The 6120-nt window shown below is 49.3% G+C and overlaps 1 pseudogene; it reads left to right on the forward strand.

Moving 5' to 3' along the window:
• The window catches only part of LOC110503406 (uncharacterized), a 44497-nt pseudogene extending 38747 nt beyond the window's left edge, over positions 1-5750 (forward strand).
• The last annotated feature ends 370 nt before the right edge of the window (positions 5751-6120 follow it).

Here is a 6120-nt window from a genome sequence, read left to right on the forward strand (position 1 = left end):
CTGTGTTCCTGTAAGACATGTTACCTGTAGGTCTGTTCTGATAGCAGGTGTAGCTCTCCACCTGGTCACTGATGAAACACAGTAAAAACACCCAAACGTGGAAGTTAGGGGACATCCGGTGGCGACCATTTCAAGAAAAATCAGAAGATAGATCAATTTGTAGGTCGAATCCTCTATCTCTGTCAATCCAGCTGCTGGTTCTGCAACCCTCTTGACTCCCGCCTCATTCCGTTGTCCAGCATTCTGAAGTTGGACACAACACGTATTAAACTGTTAGGGGGGAAGCGACTCAGAAAGAGAGTAACTGTCACGCCCTGACCATAGTTTACTTTGTATTTTCTATGTTTTGATTGGTCAGGGTGTGATCTGAGTGGGCATTCTATGTTACATGTCTAGTTTGTCTAGTTCTATGTTCGGCCTGATATGGTTCTCAATCAGAGGCAGGTGTTCGTCATTGTCTCTGATTGGGAACCATATTTAGGTAGCCTGGGTTTCACTGTGTGTTTGTGGGTGATTGTTCCTGTCTATGTGTTTTTCACCAGATAGGCTGTTTTAGGTTTTCGTTACGTTATTCACGTTCTTTATTTTGTAGTGTTTGCATTGATTCGTGTTTTACGTTTGTTCATTAAAACATGGATCGCAATCTACACGCTGCATTTTGGTCCGATCCTTGTTCTACCTCTTCATCAGAGGAGGAGATAGAAGAGAACCGTTACAGAATCACCCACCACCAACGGACCAAGCGGCGTGTCAACAGGCAGCAGCAGCAGCAAAAAGAGGAGTTACGTTGTAAGGATTTCTGGACATGGGAGGAAATCCTCGACGGGAGAGGACCCTGGGCTAAACCAGGGGAGTATAGCCGCACCAAGGTGCAGCCGAAGAAGGAACAGAGGCAGCAGGAGCAGCAGCAGCCGCAGTGGGAGAGAGCGTCATGGGAGTATGAATTAGATAATGGTGGACCATGGGCTCAACCGGGAGAATATCGCCGTCCCAAGGAAGAACTGGAGGCGGCGAAAGCTGAGAGGCGCAAATATGAGGAAGTAGCACGACGGAGCGGATGGAAGCCCGAGAGTAAGCCTCAAAAATTTCTTGGGGGGGGGCTAACAGGGAGTATGGCTACGCCAGGTCGCAGACCTGAGCCAACTCCCCCTGTTTATCGTGAGGAGCCAAGGAGGAGACCAGAACCGGTGTTGGAGGTAAGCGAAGCAGAGACTGTGAAGGAGTTAATGGAGAAATTGGAGGAGAGTGAAATGAGGGAGTTGCTGTGTTGGTGCTTTAAATATGATATTCGCCCGAAGGAGCGTGTCGGGGATTTATTGGCACCTGGGTCAGTGCTCTCTACTCGTCCTGAGGTGCGTGCTAGTCAGCTGGTGAAGACAGTGCCAGTCTCACGCACCAGGCCTCCTGTGTACCTCCCTAGCCTTGCATGTCCTGTGCCAACACCGCTCTCAAGATCTCCAGTACGCCTTCACGGTCTAACCCATCCTGTGCCACCTCCACACCCCAGCCCTCCGGTAGCAGCTCCCCGCACTAGGCTTCCTGTGCGTGTCCTCGGCCCAGTACCACCAGTGCCAGCACCACGCATCAGGCCTATAGTGCGCCTCGCCTGTCCAGCGCTGTCGGAGCCCTCCTCCTCTCCAGCGCTGTCGGAGTCTCCCGCCTGTTTAGCGCTGTTAGAGCTTTCCGCCTCTACAGCGTTGCCGGAGTCTCCCGCCTGTTCAGAACTGCCAGTTTGCAAAGAGCTGCCAGTTAGCATAGAGCTGCCAGTTAGCATAGAGCTGCCAGTTAGCATAGAGCTGCCAGTTAGCATAGAGCTGCCAGTTAGCAAGGAGCTGCCAGTCTGCATAGAGCTGCCAGTCTGCATGGAGCTGCCAGTCTGCAAGGAGCCGCCAGAGCTGCCAGTCTGCAGGATGCCGCCAAAGCTGCCAGTCAGCATGGAGCAGCCAGAGCTGCCAGTCAGCATGGAGCAGCCAGTCAGCATGGAGCAGCCAGAGCTGCCAGTCAGCATGGAGCAGCCAGTCAGCATGGAGCAGCCAGAGCTGCCAGTCATCATGGAGCAGCCAGTCAGCATGGAGCAGCCAGAGCTGCCAGTCGACCAGACTCTCCCAGATCTGCCAGTTGACCAGACTCTTCCAGATCTGCCAGTTGACCAGACTCTTCCAGATCTGCCAGTCGTCCAGACTCTTCCAGATCTGCCAGTCGTCCAGACTCTTCCAGATCTGCCAGTCGTCCAGACTCTTCCAGATCTGCCAGTCGTCCAGACTCTTCCAGATCTGCCAGTCGACCAGACTCTTCCAGATCTGCCAGTCGTCCAGATTCTCCCAGATCTGCCAGTCGACCAGATTCTCCCAGATCCGCCAGTCGACCAGATTCTCCCAGATCCGCCAGTCGACCAGATTCTCCCAGATCCGCCAGTCGACCAGATTCTCCCAGATCCGCCAGTCGACCAGATTCTCCCAGATCCGCCAGTCGACCAGATTCTCCCAGATCCGCCAGTCGACCAGATTCTTCCAGATCTGCTAGTCGACCAGGATCTGCTGAAACCGCCAGCCTGCCAGGTTCTGGTAGTTTCTTCTACCTGCCTGGGCTTCTTCTCAGTGCTGAGCTTCTTCTCAGTGCTGAGCTTCCTCTCAGTGCTGAGCTACCCATCTGTCCCGAGTTACCTCTGTCCCGAGCTGTCCCTCTGTCCCATGTTATCATTGTGGTGGGTAACCTATTTAGGGACGTTTAGGAGGGGGATTAAAACTGTCATGGAGTGGGGTCCACGTCCAGCGCCAGAGCCGCCACCGCGGACAGATGCCCACCCAGACCCTCCCCTATAGGTTCAGGTTTTGCGGCCGGAGTCCGCACCTTGGGGGGGGGGGTACTGTCACGCCCTGACCATAGTTTACTTTGTATTTTCTATGTTTTGATTGGTCAGGGTGTGATCTGAGTGGGCATTCTATGTTACATGTCTAGTTTGTCTAGTTCTATGTTCGGCCTGATATGGTTCTCAATCAGAGGCAGGTGTTCGTCATTGTCTCTGATTGGGAACCATATTTAGGTAGCCTGGGTTTCACTGTGTGTTTGTGGGTGATTGTTCCTGTCTATGTGTTTTTCACCAGATAGGCTGTTTTAGGTTTTCGTTACGTTATTCACGTTCTTTATTTTGTAGTGTTTGCATTGATTCGTGTTTTACGTTTGTTCATTAAAACATGGATCGCAATCTACACGCTGCATTTTGGTCCGATCCTTGTTCTACCTCTTCATCAGAGGAGGAGATAGAAGAGAACCGTTACAGTAACGTGGTTATAATGATGCTGTCTGGGGAACAATGACCTGGGAGTGTGTCTGGTTTCATTTGCTCACCATTTATTTCATTTGCGTCATTTAATGTTGACAACATACAAACTCACTAATTATCTAAGCAAAATATGTTTTGTGTATCAGCCTGGGTGGATGTATTAGCCTGGAAGGATTTATCAGCCTGGGTGGATGTATCAGCCTGGGTGGATTTATCAGCCTGGGTGCGATTTATCAGCCTGGGTGGATTTCTCGGCCTGGGTGTGTGTGCATATATCTCTCTCACCCTCCATCTCACTACCCACAGTATTCAGGTATCTCTTCATCTCACTACCCATATTATTCAGGTATCTCTCATCTCACTACCCATATTATTCAGGTATCTCTTCATCTCATTACCCATATTATTCAGGTATCTCTCCATCCTACTACCCATATTATTCAGGTATCTCTCCATCTCACTACCCATATTATTCAGGTATCTCTCATCTCACTACCCATATTATCCAGGTAACTCTCATCTCACTACCCATATTATCCAGGTAACTCTTCATCTCACTACCCATATTATTCAGGTATCTCTCCATCTCACTACCCATATTATTCAGGTATCTCTCCATCTCACTACCCATATTATTCAGGTATCTCTCCATCTCACTACCCATATTATTCAGGTATCTCTCCATCTCACTACCCATATTATTCAGGTATCTCTCCATCTCACTACCCATATTATTCAGGTATCTCTCCATCTCACTACCCATATTATTCAGGTATCTCTCCATCTCACTACCCATATTATTCAGGTATCTCTCCATCTCACTACCCATATTATTCAGGTATCTCTCCATCCTACTACCCATATTATTCAGGTATCTCTCATCTCACTACCCATATTATTCAGGTATCTCTTCATCTCACTACCCATATTATTCAGGTATCTCTCCATCTCACTACCCATATTATTCAGGTATCTCTCCATCTCACTACCCATATTATTCAGGTATCTCTTCATCTCACTACCCATATTATTCAGGTGCCTCTCCATTTCACTACCCATATTATTTTGGTGCGTGTGTGTGGTTGAGGATCTTAATAAGCCTGTAGCGTATACAGGAGCCGCCTGGGAAAAGCTGAGACATCATCTGGCCTCAGCTGGCCAATTATACATGAGAGGGAAGGATGGCATCGACAGGTTGGAAACAGCAGGTGTGCCCGTACACCTGCTCTTTTACCATCCCACCAGCCTAGTGCCCTTTTGGGTGGTGGTATATATATATATATATATAATTGTAAACAGTTTTTGTCTGTTGTTCTGAACCCACTGTCTCCAAGTCGTTGTGATATTGTCAAGTTGGCCATTTGCCTCTCCACAGCCGTACAAATAAATATTCCGAGATTTTCTTCCATGCCTAAAAAAAAGTCACCACAAAAACGAGCTGATTATCTGGATGTGTTTACGCGATGCAACTAATGCAGAGTATCAATAAAACATGTCACTTAGGCCCTAATGAACACAGTGGAACCTACAAAGTGCATCTCCGAATGGCTCAATACGTCATTATCCGAACAGGTCTGGACAGGGTTTATCTTTACGTACGGATGTTTACATACGTTGTCTTTCTACTATTTGAATCGTGTAAATAACCTTTGACATCGCTATCTTGTGATGTTTGAAGTTTTCTCAACTTCCAAATTTCAACACCACGCTAGCTTCCACCTCACCGCTGTTTGACTTCCCCACAGCCGGGTAACCTGGGCTTTCATAGGTGGACCTACTGAACATGTTGGGAGAATGTTCATGCTCTTGGTTTCATTCCCAATGATTTGTAAATGTGGATGAGACCTCGCTCATGCTTCCAGAAAGCAATGCACCTTTACCCATCAGTTTGGACTTCAACCTGCCGGGAGAACAACCTGCTGGGAGAACAACCTGTTTGGAGAACAACCTGCTGGGAGAACAACCTGCTGGGAGAACAACCTGCTGGGAGAACAACGTGCTGGGAGAACAACCTGCTGGGAGAACAACCTGCTGGGAGAACAACCTGCTGGGAGAACAACCTGCTGGGAGAACAACCTGCTGGGAGAACAACCTGCTGGGAGAACAACCTGCTGGGAGAACAACGTGCTGGGAGAACAACCTGCTGGGAGAACAACCTGCTGGGAGAACAACCTGCTGGGAGAACAACCTGCTGGGAGAACAACCTGCTGGGAAAACAACCTGCTGGGAGAACAACCTGCTGGGAGAACAACCTGCTGGGAGAACAACCTGCTGGGAGAACAACCTGCTGGGAGAACAACCTGCTGAGAGAACAACCTGCTGGGAGAACAACCTGCTGAGAGAACAACCTGCTGGGAGAACAACCTGTTTGGAGAACAACCTGCTGGGAGAACAACCTGCTGGGAGAACAACCTGCTGGGAGAACAACCTGCTGGGAGAACAACCTGCTGGGAGAACAACCTGCTGAGAGAACAACCTGCTGGGAGAACAACCTGCTGAGAGAACAACCTGCTGGGAGAACAACCTGTTTGGAGAACAACCTGCTGGGAGAACAACCTGCTGGGAGAACAACCTGCTGGGAGAACAACGTGCTGGGAGAACAACCTGCTGGGAGAACAACCTGCTGGGAGAACAACCTGCTGGGAGAACAACGTGCTGGGAGAACAACCTGCTGGGAGAACAACCTGCTGGGAGAACAACCTGCTGGGAGAACAACCTGCTGGGAGAACAACCTGCTGGGAGAACAACCTGTTTGGTTTTCTCCAAATCATTGATTAGTTATACGTCACGATCGTTATAAGGAGTGGACCAAGATGCAGCGGTCTGTTTCCATCCTT

Source organism: Oncorhynchus mykiss, chromosome 24, assembly GCF_057628025.1.
Source record: "Oncorhynchus mykiss isolate SJ-2025 chromosome 24, ASM5762802v1, whole genome shotgun sequence".
Taxonomy (NCBI): Eukaryota; Metazoa; Chordata; class Actinopteri; order Salmoniformes; family Salmonidae; genus Oncorhynchus; species Oncorhynchus mykiss.